Genomic DNA, 22,554 nt, shown 5'->3' on the forward strand with positions numbered 1-22,554 from the left:
GTTTAATGAGGATTTTATTTAGTCTCTAAATTAAAATTGATTCTTTAGAGAATGTCTTAAGCTTAAAAATATATTTTGTGTTATCACTAAAAGATTAATAAAAGCCAATATTCCATACTTATCAGGCAATTTTGCATACAGTTAATCTGAGAGTCAACATGTTCTAAGTTCTCTTGCGTAGATTTAATGTCTGAGAATGATTATCAGACAATCATCTAATAACATGAGTGTACAGGTGGCTGCCTTCACACATTCACCACGTACACTCAAACTTTGTTGAGTGTATTCAAACTTTTGAAAAGAATAGCAGCACATCCTATTACAAAGAAAACACATTTGAAGAAGCTGTGTCAAGTTTAAAGACATGATTTTTGCAGTTAAAGCAATATAATTTCATATCACACCTTAAAAAATAAACTCATAATTCTGAGGATTTTCTACAATAAGTAGCTATATAAACTCAGTTATTTCTATAAGTGTTATAGAAAATTAGCTATTATCAGGAATGCATTTGAAGCGAAATAACCAAAAATGAAAAACTGTACACAATAAAATTTGATGATATGTAAATATTCTGTAAATATAATATTTTCATTGCTGATCTCCAGGTTTTGGCCTATTGTCAACCTTTTTATTTTCTAAATACTACAGGTATAATAATAAAACTCATTTAGAAGTTGTGTCGATTCTTGTAATTTTCAGATATAAATATTTAATTAGAAATATTTTATTATTAAACAATCAATATTTAATATCAATAGATCAGATTACTATTCATTTATGAGCAGGGCATAAAGGTTAACATTTATAATTATGGAAGTGTTTATTTCACAGAAAGCTGTCTTGAATCAAGAATTTCAAATGATTATATTTATATACACTGGGTTAAAAAATACACTATACACTATACATATCCATCCAATTATCTAAACATGTGCATCGACTAATTAAATATTATTAAAGTTTTTAAAATACTAATGATTTATGTATATGTAAGAAAAATGAAACAAGCAACTGTTTGTTATAAACGATACACTGTTGTGAGTCCCAAATATATTAATGATTACCAAAAGACTTCTAATTGATGAGATGGTGTATGGGAAGAGGTATATAAGCCAAAACATGCTATACCAATCTATAATAATAAAAGGGTAATATGCTAATTAGACTGGATGTCTTCCTGACATCATTCCGGAAGTCCTTCCTGATCAAGCCGGGCCAGAGGGAAGCAGCCCAGATCCCCAGTGCCGGAGGGAAGCCAGTGCTGGCAGCCGGGGGGAAGGAAGACTGCCAATACCGGCTTGCACAAATTTCCGTGTATCAGGCCTCTAGTAACATATAGCAGTCATTGTCATCATTGTTTTAAAGGAAAAAAAATGCTTTACAACCTTCATTTTCCACAAAAACTTAAAACTCTATTACTATTTCTATATCAAATGCTTTTTTATAAATTAAGATTCTGAAAAAACAAAGAAAAAAGGTAGACAATCTCTGAAATATTATTTCTGTATGATACATTATTTATTATTTAAAGACTAGCTACATTTTTAAAACAGGAGTTTAAAGGTCTGTCCTTTTTTTATGGTTTCAGTTATTGTGAGTCAAAATAAAATTATTTTTAATATTACATTAAAGATTATTGAACATTTTACACCAGTAAGAGTACTTTTACAGTGAGAATAAAATTGTCAAAAGTAAATTAATTCAAAAATAACATAGATAATAAAAGTAAAAAAAAAAAACCACAATGTTCTCATGACCTTTAAACTCATATTTTTCATTAATTACTTTTTTAAAATTTTAAATTATTTGTTACTAGTAAAAGTGTTACATATGTCTCCTTTTTCCGTCATTGACCTCTCCCTGCCCTCTCCCACCCCCACTCCCAACACATGCCCTCACCTGCTACTTGTCTGTGTCCATTGGTTGTTTATATGCATGCATACAAGTCCTTTGGTTGATCTCATACCCCCTCCCAACCTCCCCTGCCTTCCCTCTGAGGTTTATCAGTCTGTTCAATGCTTCTGTGTCTCTGTATCTATTTTTGTTCATCAGTTTATGTTGTTCATTATATTTCATAAATGAGTGAGATCATGTGATACTTATCTTTCTCCAAATGGCTTATTTCGCTTAGCATAATGCTCTCCAGGTCCATCCATGCTGCTGAAAATGAAGAGTTCTTTTTTTTTTTTTTTACAGCAGCATAGTATTCTATTGTGTAGTTGCAACATCATTTTTTAATCCACTCATCTGCTGATGGGCACTTAGGCTGTTTCCAAATCTTAGCTATTGTAAATTGTGCTGCTATGAACATAGGGGTGCATATATACTTTTTGATTGGTGTTTCTAGTTTCTTGGGATATATTCCTAGAAGTGGGATCACTGAGTCAAATGGGAGTTCCATTTTTAGTTTTTTGAGGAAACTCCATACTGTTCTCCACAGTGGCTGCACCAGTTTGCCTTCCCACCAGCAGTGCATGAGGGTTCCTTTTTCTCCACATGCTCACCAGCACTTGTCCTTTGTTGATTTGTTGATGATAGCCATTCTGACAGTTAAAAAGCTTCTGCACTGCAAAATAAACCATCAACAAAACAACAAGAAAGCCCATTGCATGGGAGAACATATTTGCTAATGGTACATCTGATAAGGGTTTAATCTCCAAAATTTATAGGGAACTCATACAACTTAACAAAAGGAAGATAAACAATCCAATCAAAAAATGGGCAAAGGATCTAAATAGACACTTCTCAAAAGTGGATATACAGAAGGCCAAGAGACATGAAAAAATGCTCAAAGTCACTAATCATCTGAGAGATGCAAATCATGGCTTACTTTTAATATAAATATAAATTAGAGGTGGTTATCAATGTCCCTGATATAAAACGTATTTTACCAACCCACAATATAGGATGGAAAAAGACAGCAATAATAAGGTCAAATGCATGCTAATCTAATAATAGTAACAGAAAAAAAATCTCATAATCTTCTTTATTTTATCTTTATCCTAAGGTATGTTTATTGATTTTGAGAGAGAGGAATGGAGAGAGATAGAGATAGAGATAGAGATAGAGATAGAGATAGAGATAGAGATAGAGATAGAGATGGAGATAGACACACACACACACACACACACACACACACAGAGATAGAGAGAGAGAGAGAGATGAGAGAGAGATGAGAGATCAGTGTGTGTGAGAAATATATTTTGTTTGCTTTCTGTATGTGCCCCAACTGGGGATTGTGCCCTGAACAAGAATCAAACCCGCAACCCTTTTGTTGTATGGTGTGACTCTAACCAACTGAGCCATATGGCCAGATCAAATCTCATAATCATATAGAAATATTAACACTTATTTACATTGATAACAGTTTCAATATTTTTAAATCAGAAACTTTACACAATAAAATTTTTTCTACCCCACCAATTGACAAATTGAGAATAAAGTATAAGCAGGTAACACTGACAACTAAGAGATAGAATTCTCAAAGAAATCTGGATCTTCAGTTGTCCATACATTACATGCGGGACAGTTACTACCTTCCCAAGTTGATATGCTTATAAAATGCATTAGAAAAATTAGAACGGTTCAATAAATGCCTAAGATATACATTTTGTTGTGGTAGTTACAGTCATTTTATCATTATTAACATAAGCCATCTGTTTCGTGATGGGCTAAGAACACTTCAGGCCAGATAGACTGAGTCTTTTGAGAGAAACTTACAGTACAGAAGAAGTGACATACTGAAGAGCACATACATTCTTTGGAGAAAGAAACAGGGGAAACAGATTCACATGGAAAACAAACAAACCATAAGCTAAGTACCTAGCTGTTTGCAAGCTACTTCAGCTGGGATACCCTAAGGTAAGTCGAGACTTTACAGTAACAATGCCTATATCTGTGTAACCTCTGAAATGTTGAAAGCGTGGTCATGAGTAGTATACTACTTTTTACTTCTCTCTTTTTTTTAACGTTTTTATTGAGGTGAGAGAGAGAGGGAAGGAGAGAGAGAGAAAGAAACATCGATGTGAGAGAGAAACAGATCAGCTGCCACCTGTGCACCCCCTACTGGGGATGGAGCCCACAGCCAGGCATGTGACCTGAAGGATTGGCACCTGTGACCTCTTGGTGCATGGGTACCATACCGCCCAGAGCTGTGACTTCTTTTTTGATGTGGATATTACTATTGCCAATTTCAGAGAAGGGAAGAGACGTGGAGATATTAAATAACTTCTCAGAGCCTCAGTAAGCAAATGATAGTCGCTGTCCAGAAGAGTGAACTAGAAAGCACAACCCTATGTCTAGTGACAGCGTGAGTCGGACATTTTAGGATCACTCTGGGAAACTGATTTAATTCACTCTGGTTGATTCTCAGGAATCCTGGATGATCTGATGAGGAAAAGACCAGCTGTGAAATATCTAAGTGGCCCATGATTCATTAGTCATGGTGTGGATCAGACATTTCAAGACGGTTCTGAATTTAAATTAACATGACATAGCCAGGCCCTCCCTATCCAAATCAGAAAGATCAACCTCTGAACATAAGGTAGAAAGTGCAATAGGGTGAATGAATATTTATTTATACAGAGACTGCTCCAAAAGAAAAGATAAAAAACACATTGTTTTAATTCAAGCCATGAAGTATAGTTACCATCTATTTATCAAATTTATTTAATAAATGTTATTTAATGTGTTGAATGCTATTATTAACAGTAATTAAAGCACTACTGTTTAACTTAAATAGATGTCTTATGATGACTGCCAGGGAAGATACACAGAAGTGCAGGATTAGTAATAGGATTCAGAATCATGTGCTGTTAACTTATTCCTTCCAATATGGGTCATAACAGCATAAGAACAAAATTAATTAAGTATGATAATGAAAAAGTCATCTCTGGGCGAAAAAGTTCCTCTGTTTGCCACAACATACTGCAGCATATATCAAAATGATATTGCTGGGTTTATAAACTATTTAGGTAAGTTTAAATGGGAGTGTAATTCAAAGAGGTTCTCTATTAATAAAATCCTTTCAATCACATACTTTTATTAAATTATAAAAACAGTGTGTGCAACAAGCCATTCCTAGGAATGTTTACAAACTTCTCAATTGATGCTTCAGAAATACAAATATATAAAAATTCATTGAAAATCATGGCAATGACAAGATATAATAGTGCAAAAAAACAAAGGCGCTTTATGTCTTTTTGTTAGCACAATTAGTTATATGAATTTACATTAGCACCTATTAAATGGCATTTATATAAAAGCATGTGTGATGAAAAAACAACAACATACATTTAGTATCCCAAGTAATTCAAAGCATATAGCATGATAAAGCAGTGTTTGAACCATATAAGAAAAAGTCACTATGATCTAACAAGAAAAAGTTTTAAAGATAGCTAATGATGCGAAAAATAAAAAAAAAAGACACCACCATCACAATACATTAATGTTTAAAATCTGAAAATGGTTTAAGGTAACTAAATTCGGTAACTAGATGTTTTTAATTCTCAGGAAGGCATGTAGCAATGAAAAACACACACACATACATGTATGTGTGAATAACAATAGCATTTTGCTCAATGCCAATCAAAGAACAATTCTCTTTTCCTCCTCAAGACAATATAGTACTTTTCTTATTTTACACTGCCCACCACTCCGAGGCCTACTGTATTTGTTACGGACTTAGAACCTGGGGAGGATAAGGCAACTATCTCATGGTAGAATATGAATATTTTCTTCATAAATATAGATCCCAAATGGGAAGAAAACTAAGTGATCAGAGAGAAACACACACACAAATAACATCACTAAAAATATGAAAATATTCTCTCATTTTTATATCATAGCTATATACCTAGAAAGATCGCCAATGTTCTTAACATTTAAGTGGCAATTTAAGAAGAGCAACAAAAATGGTAAGAACTCATATTTTTTTATCCTAAACTAAAATTATTGCAGGATCTTACATTGTGACCATGCTTGTCACCAAGTTCTGTAATGCACAAGGTGATTATCTAGAATGACCTCAATAGAAAAGACATTTTCTATTGTCTTTTGTATGTCATTTCACAAACACAACCAAAGTGGTGAGTGAGGCGGACTCTAGAAACTAGGGTACTGTGTTAGTTTTCTTTTTGCTTCTGAAACAAAATGCCACAAACTTTGTGACTAAAACAATGCAAATATACTGTTTTATAGGTCTTGAAGCAGAAGTCCAAAATGAATCTTATATCACTAAGAGCAAGATGTGGGCAGGTTTGGTTCCATATGGAGAATCTGGGGAGAATGAAGTTTCCTTGTTTATTTCCAGCTTTAGAGGCTGCCTCCTCATTCCTTGGCTTGTGGCCCCACATCACGTCACCTCTTCTAACTCTGTGATGTGACATCACCGCCTTTATTCTTTGACCTTCTTGTCTGCCTCTTAAAAGGATCCTCATGATTATATTGAAGGCCCACTTCCAAAGCCAAGATAACCTTCCCATCTCCAGAGCCTTAACTTCATCACATATGCGAAGTTCTTTTAGCCATATTCAGTAACATTCCCAGCTTATAGGGATTAGGGTGCTGATATTATTGGGTGGGGGCATTATTCCATGTTCTATAAGTACTTGAGCAAAAAGGCATATTGAAACTGTGACTCCTGAATGGGTCACCTTGGAAAAGTCTTACAGAGTAAAATGCTGTCATTGCATTGAAACATGGCTAAGGGGTTTAATGCCTTCACAACATACAGTTTTATTTATTAAAAAGATGCATAGACCACTGTTTACATATTTAACTTACAGTATATTACAAATAAATGTTTCAAATATAATTTGGCTAAAAGGCATTATATATTTGTCTTCTTTGATCACAATATAGTTCTCAGTTCTATAGTTCTTAATTTACAATTTTATGAACTTAAGGGCTTATTCCTGGAATTTCTTAAATTAACTTGATAATATTCTGAAAAATATAGATATATGTTTGAAAATGTGGTAATACTGCAAAGAAGTCCAATTTCCAAATATTGCACATAATCTTTGGATAATATTTTATAAAACAAATTATCATAATCATCAGTCAACATACAAAGAATATTCATGGAGCGCGTTCCAAAAATAAAATGATTAGCTAAAGCAGACACATGAATACAACTCAGAGAAGCAGGCATCCAAAATAAATGGAAATATGCTTTTAAAATTAACATGTTCACAAACATTGCTTGATAAAGCACTTCTGTGTCAGTAATTTCTAAGCTGTATTCTTCTAGTCGTAGTTGCATGCCATAACAAAGGCTTTCGAGAATTATGAAAAACCTTTCTTTAAAGATAACTGGAATTGCAACTGTATTAGTTTATTACCACCTATTTGTGGCAGCATTTCAGAGCTAAACATTCTTTACTTGCATGTATGGTTAATCAAATAAATCAGACCATGTGTATCCATCATCTGAAAGTGTAGCAAACAGAGGTATTGCTTATTTTCATCTAAGTAAAAAGGAGCAATATTTTGTACGCATATATTTTATATGTACATACTCTTCTTAAGTGAAGATAACATCCACTTTGCTGAGAGTTAGCCAGGATATTAATATATGGATCTATTTCCCAGGACTACTTGTTTATTTATTTAAATCAGAGACAGACTTACACTTCCTGAGAATGCTGCAAGGGAGTCTTTTCTTCTCTGAGCTACAAAATTTCCTATCTGCATGACAGCGTGGAGATGAAGAATGCCATATTGAGTCATTTAGTGGTGTATTTTTTTTTCTTGTTAATATGTGGTATTTACAAACCAAGTTACTTATGTACGAGAAAAATAGAAATAGAATCAAACGATGAGAAAGAGAATTGGAAAGAAAAAGGAACTTTACTAATGTTGGCTACGGAAGTAAGTTAACATCAAAGTCCATAAAGGAAACAACATAGGAGATGGGGAAAAATGCCTCTAGTTTCTTCATATTTGCTTTTAATAAAATTCTAAATGAAAGCAAACTGATAAATCTGTGTGTGTGCATGTGCATGTGCCCGCATGCACACACAAGTATACACAGACTTTATATACACAGACTTCAAGAGCAGGAATACACAGCAAAGAGAAATAAATGTTTGTGCCTAACTCTGTCCTTATACATAGATTTTGGAAGAAGCACATATTACATAAAAATAATTTTAGTTGTCTTCATGCTTTGTAAGTATGTGTAACAGACAAGGTGCTCATAAGAAACTGAAAGAAAGCCCACAGGAGCTATTGACTGAGACCAACCACCCTCCTAGTCCCTCTCCTCTTTGATGCTTCTCTCACTTCTGACTCCGGTGCTTCTGGGGCTGGCTCTGCTGAATTAAGTCAATTCATGACTTCAGACAGAGACTCATCTCAAGCATGCATCCTGTCTGCCTTGATTTATGGCATCACCAGAAAGCAATAAATACAGGAGAAACTGCAAAGATTTCTATTTGTTTCAGAATGATTTGGCTGCCAAAAACAGCAAATGCAATTAAAGTGGCTGAAAATAAGGGTTCTATTATCTCACAATTAAAATTTGGAAGACGGGTTGATTCACATTGGTAAATCCAGTAAGTTAATGAGGTCATGGTGATGATTTTGAGTCTATGAAATTCTCTTGAACTCTATCGCATGGTACTAAGATGGTCACTGTATATGCAGTTGTTACACAAAGAAGATAAAGTCTAGAAAATGTAAAGTCCCTATCTTGTGTCTGATTTTCAGAGTAGGGATATTCTACACATGAAACACTGAGCAGAACATAAGACACTTACACAACATTGGCCAAAATGAGCCAATGACTATGCTTCTGCCTAAAGCAATCACACAAAGGGAGTAACCTCCACACAACTGGTTTCACCAGAAAAGGTACATCATCTCAGGGCCAGAGAGGCACCCAGGCTCCTCTCAAGCACCTGGCCCCTCCCCTCAGAGTGAACAAATCAGGGTCTGCAAGTGAGGAGGAGGAAGGGGTGCAGCTAGGGGGCGGGTCTATGGTAGGCAAACAACAATATTTGAGACCTACCATTCCCTCAAGTTTGCTTCTCTAGCTAAAAGCACCTCATATTTAATATATTGGAAAGTTGGTCGCATGGTTACCAAAAAATGACATATAAAGATGTCTTTTTTCAAATTTAAAATACAATATTTTACTTTGAAAATTTATGGCATAAGCATCTTAATGTATAGAATCTGGTTAAAGACATTAAAATCCATTCTTTTTATGTGATGCTAGACAACCATTAAAAGGATGGAGTAACTCTTTATCAACCTGGGGGGGGGGAACCTTCATAAAAATTTAAAATAAAAACATTAAAAAGAATTATTTGGCTATATATATGCATGCATATAGAAAATAGCCATAAAAGATCTGGAGCAATAGTGATCATCAGTGAAATGTGAGGTAATTGTAATTTTTCAGTTCTTTAATACTTTTCTCCCTTTTAAAACAAAGTGAACATTTATTACATCATGATCTTTCCAAAGCACATTTAAAATTTAAATAGAATGAGTATTTTTTTCAGGACTATCCACATTAATTACTTCATTTTCTCATAACCTTTTAACTTTTACATAGTAGCATCTATACAATGCAATTTTCATAGAAATTATTTTTCTGTAAATTTCCCTAAAAGATTGTACTATATTTACTGCACATCTCTCTGCCTCTACAACATTACATTGTTTTCAGTATTGGCATGAGACATAGCCACTTTCCAGAGATAATGCACAGGTTAACCTAGGAAGTCTGGCACAATGAGAACCTAGCTTGCCACATATCCATAAAGCTGGTACATATAATTCACAACTGCATAACTTCTGCTTCAGTTGCAATGGGCATTAAGATGATGTGTTAGTTGATCCTTCTTAAAATGACTCTGATAACAACTTATGCCATCTTATAATGAGGAGAAACATTGTATTTAGGGAATGTTTCACATTTGTCTTTTCAAAGTTGTGGTCCTTATTCCCTATCTTACAAAAGTATATTGAAGTGGAACTATAATAGTTAACTCAACACAATGAATTATCTAGGACATAATTTATGCATGATTAAGAAACCCACCTACAAGTTAAGAAAGAGAAAAGGGAACAAAAAATCTGGTATCACCTCCTGCTTTCTAAAAATACTAAGAAGCAGGTAAATACAATGTACTTATTTTATTGTTTGCCATTTTCAATGGCTGACATTTGGTGTTCCTTCCTGCATTTAGGACGGATGGATGGATAGATAGATAGATAGATAGGTAGACAGATTAGATAAATAGGTATAGATATTTAATGAATACTCTATACAAATTAAAGTTTAAGTGAAATAATTTTTATTACTGAACCCACACAATAGAAAAAATTTGTTTTATTAGTTTTCTTTATGATTATGAAGTCACACATATGAAACAATATAACATATATAGCAGAATGGTGCCAAATGCACCATTTTAGAAAAATTTCTAATGACATACATGCAATCATTACTCTACCATATGTCTCAAACTTGAGAGATAATCAGTCAGTCAATATTAATATTATTCAACAGTTATTACATATTTCTTTTCTTTAAAATGTTTCCTTTTGAAAAGCAAATAGTTCTGATAACAACAATAAAAGCCAAATACCTACTATGTACCTACTGTGCACTAGACTCTTCACTATTCAAATACAGTATTTAATACTTCATTAGGAGAATGGTCTGATATAAGGCAATGGTTTCCAATCTTTTCAAGACTAGAATCTCTATTTTTTAAGATAAACTTAATTGTACTTTAGAGTAGTAGTTGTAGTTTTTATTGAAAAATTATATGATGAAAAGTGACAATTTTACCCTCATTATTTTAAGTGGATTTGTGTTATATTATTCACAATGGATTTTACACGTATTTGGAAAACATGCAAAATCTTCAAAGACATTTTTCAGGTTACTGACAATGCTTGAAATGTGAAATAGTTAAAGATACTGAAGCAATCAACAGACAAGAGGTTAGAGACCATGAGAGATATAGAGAGTTCTAGTATCAAACTGAGAAGCCTGCCTTTGAACCCATTAAATTGTGAGAAACAAGATAAGACCGGTAACTTCTCAGGATCTCAATTTCTGATTATCTGTAATTATAATCTGTGATTATTTTGTGGTTTTAAAGCAATAACATATTAGTAGTATAAGACACCACATATAATCCAGGGGGATGTAAGTACTCAATAAATGTTGCCACTGAATTATAGATGTCATGTAATTACAACTAAAAATAGTGTGAAGTAAATTATTAAAAAGTTAAAAATAAAATGTTTTATTTAAAAACTGGTCTTTGTTAAGTCTTTAATTTGGAATTCCAAATAAAGTAAAACAAGTTTAGCCTGGCTGAGGCAGCTCAGTGGTTGAGCGTCGACCTATGAACCAGGTGAGGGTTTGATTCCCTGTCAGGGCACATGTCCAGTTTCCAGTTTGATCCCCAGTAAGGGACTGCAGGAGGCAGCCGATCAATGATTCTCTCTCATGATTAATGTTTCCATCTCTCCCTTTTCCTTCCTCTGTGAAATCACTAAAAACATATTTAAAAAAAAAATAAAAGAAGTTTAAACAACCAAGTCAAACATTCTACCTCTAAACAGCACTGTTTCACTTTTAATTGATCAGGTTCAAGGTAGGAATGTAACTGAGCAGAAAGAAGCCACTTAGCACTCTCCATCTCACTTTCTTCCTTCACACTGTGCTGCATCAACTACAATGATTAATAAATGGTGATCTTTATATCACTATGACGTTTGATTTTATTCATGAACAGCTTAACGAATGCACTCTTGATTAACAGAGACAAACATAGAAAACCATTTCTTTGGAGAGAATTGTGCTGCACCATGTCCATCTCCAAAAACAAATAATATTTCTGTCTTTATAGAAAACCTCCCTGAAGACAAATAATGATTAAGAAACATCTATTGACTTTTTTTTGTAGCTAAAGGAATGGAATTGATATGGTTATAATAATAGAAAGTAAGATTAAAATTATACACATACCTTAAGAAAAAGATTCTGAATCAAAATGCTATTTTCAAAACTATTAACTATGCAAGCCAACCATTTATGCTTCTAAGTTCACTCTACTCATGTGTAAAACAACTATAATAGGCTTCACCTCCCAACATTAAAGGTAACCTGAAGTGGGGAACACTGAGGGAATTATAAATATTTTATAATTACAAGGTTTAATAACTTCAGTAGAGGTCTCATTGAAGCAAACATACACGGGCATGTAAAGCCTCCAACATTTATAAAATATATCATTCCATCAAGGTGTGAAATTTTAGATATCAGCATCTATAGTCATATTTGGCATTTGATGAGGTGTTCAATAGCAGTCATTAAACAATGCTCCCTGAATCTCTCCTCCCTCCCTCCCAACATCCAATCAGCCCCATGACCAGTGTGTGCTCACTGCCACGCCCCCCCCCCCCCCATTTCTAGTTTTCCCAGCCAACTTCATTACTGCTGCTTTACTTCAGCTTTTCTCATAATCCTCACTTGATTTCCATGACCTTTCATTTCCTCCAGGGTAAAAGTTAAACATGACTTATCAAGCTCTTCATAAGTAGCCTCTACTTTCTGATTAAATTAAGTCTCTGGTGGGTCTAGAATGGGAATAACAAAATATAAATATCTGAAAGTGACTCTGTAAGCTGTAACTTCTTTCCCTTCTATTTTATAGACAAGCATGAAGAAATTAAGTGATTTCCCCAAGGTTGCACTAACAATGAGGACCCTGGGAAAAGAACTAAATTCTCACTGTTCCTGAATAACGGTATTTCTTCCTCTGTTCTCTTTGTAGTAATTGAAAAATAAATGTGAGATTATTCAATATTATGGGACATTATTAATCCTTATAATATTTTGTACCACAAGACCTATTTTTTTTAAAGAGTGGACAATGATTTGTTCATTTAATTGACATGTATTAAAAGTCTACCATGAGCCCTGTGCTAAAGGCAAAGAGAAATTAGATAGATTAGACAAGGCACATGCTCTAAAGAACTTGAAATCTATTAAAGGAGACAGACACGTGAACAGATTATTAACATATAATGAATCAAGTGCAAATGATACATGTATGTATGCAGAAGTAATATGAAAGTACATGTAAGGGTCAATGTTGTAAGCTGAATTGTGTCTCTCCAAAGATATGCCTAAGTGCTAAATGCAGTACCTCAGAATGTGACCTTATATGGAATTACACTTGCTGCAAATGTAATTTGATTAAATGAGGTCATACTGGAGTAGGCTGGGCCCTTATTCCAACATGATGGGTGTCCTTATGAGAAGAGGGAAATTTGAACACAGAGACACGCCGGAAGAACACCATATTCTGAGGGAGGCAGAGATTAGAGTGATGCAGCTGCAAGCCAAGGAGGACCAAGGAGAGAGGGCCACCACCAGGAGGCGGGAAGAGGCACTGAGGGAGTCATTCAGAGTCTCAGAGGCTGCACATCCCTGCTGAGATCTTAGCATTTCCGGCTTTCAGGACTTTGAAAGAATACATCTGTTGTTCTAAACTACCTAGTGTGTGGAATTTTGTTAAGGTCATCTAGTAAACAAACACAGGCACTTAGCCTGGACAAAATAGGGATGCCAGGACAGGCTTCCTGGACTAGGTGACACTGAGATTGAGTGTAAGAGATAGATGAGTACTAGTCACCTTGGTGAAATGAATGAGAAAATAGAACAAACATGTCAGTAAAAAAAAAAATAGAGAAAGAGAATTACAACAGATCTAGAAGCTATTGGGTGTTTTGGAGTAGAAGGCACAGGCTAACAAGAGAGGAGGTAGGAGAAGAGAGGCTCTAATACACAGATTTTGCATAGCATGGTGATAAATGATCGTGGCTAACTAACACATATTGATCGCGTCCTCTGTGTCCCCACTGTGCAAAGTGCTTTATGTACATTATCTTGTCTAATCATCACAGTGACCCTAGTGGGGCTGTGTACATGTATAAGTGAGAAAACCAAGGCTTTGAGTAGTTATGTGATTTATGTAAAGGTTATCGCACTAGTTATTAAATAAGTCTGGGCTTGATCAATCAGGCTAAGTGGAACCATGGAATGTGTTATAAGCAAGGAAGCAAAAAGCTCTCATTGCTTTTGATATAGGTTAATGTGTCATTTCTATAGAAACTAACTCTGTGGAGTACAGGCCTCCAGACATAGGGATCTCATAACAGAGATAGAGAAAATGGGTGAGCTCAATAAATATTTAAGATGATAAAATTGGCAGGTTCTTAATAATAAGTTAGAATGTCAGGAATTAAAAGAAAGGCAGACTCCAGTTGGAAAATTAAGTGGCTGGGGGTGCAATCCACAAAGATAGAGACTACGAGGGGGCGCAGAAGTTACAGTGGACCTAATTGGGAAAATGGCAAAGAAAGAACTGGTTGTGTGTCCATGTGCACACAGTAGGGGCTCTTTGTGGCTGCTGGTAATTGTCCAGCAGTCTTCAACATGCACAGCTCCTACAGTAGGGGCTCTTTGTGGCTGCTGGTAATTGTCCAGCAGTCTTCAACATGCACAGCTCCTCTGCTATCCTGTGCTGCGCTGTGCTTTCTGGTGGCTTAGTAGCAGAAAGCAGCATTCTGGTAAACACACTCCTGTGTTTTGCCCTCCAATGTTTATTGTTTCCCCCCATAAGATTAAGATATAAACCTAAATCTCAGATGTCAAAATAAATAACTTTGATTCTTTCTTTGATTTTAATATTCAGGGTGTCTCAAAAAATGTATATACACTTTAACATCTGATGGCTCAATTATTGTTTTCCTTTCTTTTCAAATTTAACCCATTGGAATTAATCATTCAAAGTGTGCATATATTTTTTGGGACACCCTGTATAGTCTGAAACATTTAGCCATTTCCTATATAATACAGATTTATATAATCAGATTTTTGTTATTATTGTTTGTTTTTTTCCAAAGAAAGAGACATTTTCACAATTAGAAAACTCAAATTACACAGAAGAGCAAATAGAATGGGTTAGTCAATCGGTTAGCTACAGAATTAAAAAGACAACCTTGTTTCTGGGCTCTTACAGTTATATGGGAATTTTGCACCATATTTTAAAGATTTGAGTCTCCAGAGAGAAAAATACTTGTAAGAATAAAACTGTCATACTTTCAGATATTGATTTGAGCTACCATCAGTTGGCAATCTATTTTCAAACATATGCCATTATTTACCCAAGGTGTACATCTAAGTTTGAATGCGTTGAGATGATAGTCCCTAAGGAGGGGACGAAGGTGGCTATTTCCTTCCACAGCATTCCCTGAGGTCTAATTATAGAGTGAGAGTTGCATCAGCTTGAAGGAAAGCAGCTCTCATGGCTTTTCAGATGGAAGCAAGTTACATTAAAATGATGGAAAGAAAAGGAAAGTCCAGAATGGACAAGAGCAAAGGGGAAAAGCACATATGCATTTCACTGGTTACCATATTTCAAGCATTTTAATGCATTTGATAAGTGAACACATTTTAGAAATAAAAAGTATCTTAACAGTAGACATTTGGCAAGTGAATACAAACTGAAGGATGTTTGCTGCTTTTACAAGGGGCAAAGGATACTGAGAGACTGCTATGAATATAACAAGCCCACTTAGAAAGGCAATGGACAATTACAAAGAAGGAAAATAGCAGGGGATAGAAATTAAGTTTTTGCAATGGCTAGCTGAATCTAAAATGCTTAAACGGACATGAAGAAGTAGTTAACTAGCAAGCATGATGGTATATGCTGAGTGAGGAAGTAGATAAAGCTAGGAAATTCGTTGTTTCGGATCTCTAAATCTCACATGGGCTTTCTTCCCATCAGTGGAGACCCACGCTAGGAATGCAGCATACAACTACTACACCTCAACTTGACAAAATTTACAAATGGTGAGGCAAAAATAGAATTGTACACCTATATAATTTTTTAATCAATGTAAACCTAATGAATTCAATATATATTTTATCCCAGCAAGCCTGGCTCAGGGGTTGAGCATCAACCTGTGAACCAGGAAGTCAAGGTTCGATTCCCAGTCAGGGCACATGCCCAGGTTGAGGGCTCGATCACCAGTAGGGGGAGTGCAGGAGGCAGCCAGTCAATGAGTCTCTCATCATTGATGTTTCTATCTCTTTCTCCTTCTCCTTTCCTCTCTAAAATCAATAAAAATATTTTTAAAATAAAAATATACATTTTAAAATTTTTATTGACTTGCATTTTACCTAGGAATCAAATAACTCATTTATATAGTCATTCATAACATTGGTTTTTAAGTTTAGATTCCAAAATTAAGCAGTGTGAGTTCCAATACATATTTATCCTAAACTTCAAGGACTGCTTGAGTTCAGTGCATGCAGCAATGAAAAGTGCTTAACAGAATATTTTTTTTTGCAGGTTTCAACCAACTTATGTACTATCTTTATTGTAAGTTTGCTGTGTTTTTATTTTCACTCAGCAATGGTCACATGTAAGTTTAATCTCATATGGAAAAAACAACTAATGATTCATGTTAAACTTTTTAAAAAATAATTTTTAAATTATAGTTGACATACTATATTATACTAGTTTCAGGTGTACAACCCCATGATTAAACATTTATATAGCTTACAAATTGATCACTACGTTAAATCTGGTGTCCATTTGATACCATACATAGTTGCTATAATATTATTGACAATATTCCCTATACTGTCAATAATCATCCCCATGACTATTTTGTAACTACTAATTTGTACTTCTTAGTCCCTTTATTTTCATCCATCCCTCAAGCCTCCTGTCATCTAGCAACTGTCAACATGATATCTATATCTGTGAGCTTTTTTCTGTTCTTTTTATTTTGTTTTTTAGGTTACACATAGAAGTGAAATCATATGGCATTTGTTGTTCATATTAATCTTTTAAAGACAACAAAAAGAAAACATTGAAAAACATTTGTAAACTTTCTATCACTGTCTGTGGAATAATGAAAAGTATGCCTCCCCAAAACAATGAATGCCCCTTTGGCAATAAAGTGAACACTTAATGCTTTATTTTAACACTAGAGGCCCGTTGCATGAAGATTCGTGAAAGAATAGGCCTTCCTTCCCCTGGCTTCGCTCCTGGCTGCCCGGGAGCCTGCAAGTCCCTGCTCCAGGGCCACCCGGGAGCTGCCAAGTCCACACTCCCAGCCAGAGCACCTCTCTTGCAGCTCCCTCCACCCCCCCGCCCCCAATAGCAGGCGTCCTGCCCTGCTGGGCCACTCCGCACCTGCACATGCAAATTAACCCGCCATCTTTGTCGGGTTAATTTGCATACTCACTCCTGATTGGCTGTGGCTGTAGCGGCAGTATGGTCAATTTACATGCTTGTCTATTATTAGGTAAGATAAAAAACAAACAAACATGTGATTAAGAAAATGCATCAAAAGCCACTGGAGAAAACCAAGCAGATGGGACTAAGTAAATTGCCAATCTTGATTTCAACATTCACACACTAGCAGGTATTTTTCTTTTCTACCAGTGAGTAAAGTATATTTCAAATGTATCTAGAATCTCAGCAATCCAAAGAAAATACATGTTTTAACTAAAAAATCTAAAGCTATAATGACATTATATTGTTTAAATTAAATTCAGCTATATACTTAAGAGTTACATAAGAAGGAAACTAAAATAAAAATTATTTAGAAACTTAACCCACACAGAGCTCTAATTTGCCATTTTATAGCATAATTTAGTGGCCAGTATATAGAAATCACTGATTAAAAACTTTTTCTGGATGAATCTGTCAATCTACAGAAAAATGAAGGCCTCGGTTGCTACTAACCATAATCTCAATTTTGGGACAATTTTTGGTACTAAAACAAATTTCAAACACAATTTTTAGCTTAGCAATAAAGTCAGATTCATTACAAAAATTTTCATTACCAGGGATATAAAAAACAAGAAGATTTGCTGGAAGTTTCAAATTTCTTAAAATAACTAATTACTGGGATCTATATAATATGAGAAATCAAAATTTTACCAAAAAGTTTTTTCCCATAGAATACTTTTACAATGTATATTACCAAAGACAAAAGTTACATTCTTTTTTAGCACAAGAGATCTCCAAGATATCTTAAGTAATACAAAGAAAGATTCCTGGAGGATATCCTAAGTATATGAAATTAGTGCATATTTAAAAGTTTCTTTGGAACAACTTTTCAGGATAATTGAAGATAGTTCACATCTATTTGCCCATCTAGCACGTGATCAGTGACTGGTTCAGGGATAGGACTGCAATGCAAGTCAATAATATCCAAGCTTGAAATTTTTGCTGGAAAGAAAACAGATTGTTGGTAACCTAAAACTGAGAGTGAAAGGTCAAGCACTTAAGCTTTGTGCTGTGGGAGCACCATGCTAACACCTTACAATGCCGCCCAGAACAAAGGACAAGGCATTTGGAGACATTTCTGATTGAGTCACTTGAGAACCTGAATGAAGAGAGACTTAACATCAATTAAAGCTGCTTTGTTTTGTTTTGTTTCAGTTAAAAGAGTAATTTAGTTTTATGTAAGTCACTTAAATTAAGCTTGAGCTCCCTGCCATTGAGAGTCCTCAAAACATTTGAGTTTCCTTCAGGTCTGACTACATCATGTCTTGAGTATACAACTCATGTGCTGATTTTTATTATCTGTGATTCTACCCCTGAATTTCAAAAAATATTATTTACTTTTATATCATTAATACTTACTTTTTATACTTACAGCAAATGTTCGGTAACTGATTAATATATTAATCATTCTATTTATAGGCAATATATGAAAAATCCTCTTGCATAACAATGAGGGGGATTATAATTATGACGGAAATATAAATATAATAGGGTCAGGGAAGCATAAAGGGAGGCAATATGAGAAGAACTTATATATTCTGTAGTCAAACATTTTTCTAAAATCATGTTAAAAATACACCATAACATGGTCATGATGTATGTAAGGTATGTATGTATATTTGTATGTATTTCTTTGAGAGGTCAGTATATGTTTTCTTTAAAAAATCAGATAGTAAAGCACTAGCTGGTTTAGCTCAATGGATGGAGCATTAGCCTAGGGACTAAAGGGTCCTAGGTTCATTCCCTGTCAAGGGGACTTACCTAGTAGGGATGCATGCAGGAGGCAACCAGTGGATGTGTCTCTCTCACATGGATGTTTCTCTCTCTCTGTGTCTCTCCCCCTCCCTTTCTCTCTCTAAAATCAATGGAAACATATCCTCAGGTGAGGATTAACAACAACAACAATAACAACATAAAAGACCGGATAGTAAACATTTTAGGTTTTATGGGACTGATGCCTCTGTTGTTGACAGAGGCCTGTGTTGATGACACCTATTCAACTGTGTCATTTTACCGAGAATGCTTCACAGACAATAAACAAGCAAATAAGTTGTGCTGAAACAGGCCTAATTTGGAATGAGGGCCATTGCTTGCTGTCCTCTGCTTTATTTAATTAATCCAAAAAACCCTCTATTTTGATTGCAGCAATAACAGTTATCTTTAATATTCAGACTGGGTAAAAAAATAAGATGAAAAATAATTATTAAAAGCCTATGAATTCTATCATTAAGTAATTCAAAAAATTTCCCTAATTTAATTATATAGCTTTACATCCATACATATGCTGATATTTAAAAAACAAGCAAAAATAACTTTTCTATATTTTGTAATATTCTGATAAAGTTGTCTGTACTATGGGCCATCCCTTGCATATTTGCCAAAACATAAAATATAAATTGTTTTCTTTTATACATGTTTGAGTTCTATTAGAGGATATTAAAGAATTTTTTTAAAAATATGCTTATGCAAACTTTGTCAGAAGAATTGGTTAAAAATAAATAATCCAATTGCCACTTCTTCTTTGACTCAATAAATATTTTAATATTTATTTTAAAATGTGCATTTTTAAAACATTAAAATTATCTTAAAAAGTAAAAATAATTTATTTTAAAACCATTATTCAATAAACATTTTAAGCCATCCCTAAAAAAAATATTAGTCTCTCTATGAAGAGTTTCATTTCAAATCTCAAAGCACTACCAGGTAAAATGTATTTTCAAACTTGCAACTGTAACTGGAAGTGCTCTCATATATCAATTAATGACACAGAAATGTTAGGTAACTTAGTGTTTTGTTTTGCTTTTTACTCGCTTAAGAAATAGTAGTATGTATTTATAATGCATTTAGTGATATTTACATGACATAATTATATTGCACTTATAAATGCTATATAATTATATGTGTAGTGATATTTATTTTTATAATATATTTGGTTATAATTTTAGTGACTTAGGAAACTGTATAAATACAAAGGACTTACATTCATTGTGCATATTTACCAGTTTTCACCACCCTACTTGTGTTGTTTGGGGATTGCAATTATCCTTGCAATCTGATCCAAAAAAGAAGTCATTTCTACTTTCTAAGGAGTCACTGATGATTTGCTAAGATTTCTAACCTCTTTTGTATAAGAAAAGTGCCACCATAAGCTGAAACTTTTCCTTCCAATATTTTAAAACTATCAAATTAGTAGAAAAAATAATTAATTTTATCCAAGAATCACAATGATTGAGGTTAATTATGTTATTTAAATTTATTTGTCCCTTCATTGATCCCAGACTGTATTTTTCTATCACTACTTTTTTTTCTTAAACAGGCAATCAAAAGATACTCAAGTTATACCTTTCCTAAATTATTTATCATTCATTATACAAAAATAAGCATGGATTTTCCAGCTCATTCACACTTCATATGTAAATAAATATAGGAACCATACTAACTTTCATAATTTTGTATTTTATTTTAATTATTTTATATACTATGCTTAAGGTGAAGAAGGATCTCCATCATGACCCTGTGGTCAAAAAATCAAGTTATCTTCTTCAATTCATAATGACTCAAGTCAAATTATTAGCACTTACTCACTTATGGAAAAAAATAAAGTAATAATAAGAACAAAAATGTGGAAAACATATCAAAAGAAAAAAAATATTTTTAAAGCTTTTTTTTTTGGTAATGTATTTTTATTAATTTCAGAGAAGAAGGGAGAGGGAGAGAAAGATAGAAACATCAATGATGAGAGGGAATCATTGATTGGCTGCCTCCTGCACGCCCCCTATAGGGGATCAAGCCTGCAACCTGGGCATGTGCCCTTGGCCAGAATTGAACCCGGGATCCTTCAGTCCATAGGCTGACGCTCTATCCACTGAGCCAAACTGGCTAGGGCAAGAAAAACATTTTTAAAAATTACAAAACCATGAAGGCTAATATTACCATAATAGCCTATTTAAATAAACATTGTAGCAAAAATGTTATAATTGAAATTTACTATTTAAATTTTAGCAATATGTCCTTATAAAAAATATGCAATTGAAAATCATCAGCCAAGGTAAGAATGCTAATAATATGACTGCATAATCAACCTCATAAAATCTGTGGAAGCCTAATAATATGCTTCCATTCAATACATTTTTTCTACTGTTACTGAGTATGTATTAATAGTAATTACAATTTTCTTTTGAGAAAGAATCAAAGTCCAATTTTTATTATAATTTCTAAAATATATTTTATTAATTATCTTAATAAAGTTCTATTGTCCATCCTGATAACATAGAATATTTATGAAAACATTTATTGTTGTTCAAGACAAAACTTAAAAGTCTTTATTTCTCTTGCTAGATTTAGTTGCTGGAAATCGCTTCTCTACTTCACATTGTTAGCTGTTTACAATATGTATTATTGTTACCTGAGTATAACACCTTTCTAATCAGACTATAGGATGCAGCTCTACCGCCCATCCCGAAAAAGGTCACAGTGAAGTCTATTGGCTCAGCAAACCTTTGTCACTTCTACTGGAATAAGGGCTCACCATAACAGAAAACAAAAACAAAAACAAAAAACAAACAAACAAAAAAACTGAGACGTGGACTCAGATCCATAAAACATAAAACACACACACACACACACACACACACACACACACACACACACACGTAGATCAACCTCTTGTACCGGTGATAACAGACACAGGATCTGAACCGTGGGTGCTTGTTCTCTTCCTGAATTTGCTCCTGAAAGGTTCATGAATCTTGGGATTGATACAATAATTATCTTATCTATAAACAAGGGATTAAACTCTCTCTAAATCTCTCATCTTAAACAACAAAGGCTATAAAATAATAAGATAACCAATTTTTAAGGATTAACCCAGCAGAGCTTTTGTGATTTTCTAATTGCTAAAATAAAGCATAGATCATTAAAATAAAGAGATGTTGCAAAAGGCTAAACCCTTATACAAAATACACAAATAAACTATAAATCTAGCAAAAAAAAATAAAGGACCCCTAGAACATAAAGAACAATATAAAAAGGCAAGACAAAGATCCACCTATGAATTTACTGAGGACTGAATGCACGTAAAAGGTAAACACATTCTGAGAGTAAAGGGAGACCTAAAGCCTTAAATTTTTATTTGACAAACTTAGTTGTTGCTGCTATTAAGGATGAATTAATTATAGACCTACATTTTATTAGTAAAATA

The 22,554-nt window shown here is 34.0% G+C and overlaps 1 protein-coding gene across 39 annotated transcripts in view; it reads right to left on the bottom strand.

The window, feature by feature from the left end:
• The window catches only part of ADGRL3 (adhesion G protein-coupled receptor L3), a 798,149-nt gene that overhangs the window by 343,314 nt on the left and 432,281 nt on the right, over nucleotides 1-22,554 (bottom strand). The window lies entirely within an intron of this gene.

The sequence above is a fragment of the Plecotus auritus genome, assembly GCF_963455305.1.
Source record: "Plecotus auritus genome assembly, chromosome: 1".
NCBI lineage: Eukaryota > Metazoa > Chordata > Mammalia > Chiroptera > Vespertilionidae > Plecotus > Plecotus auritus.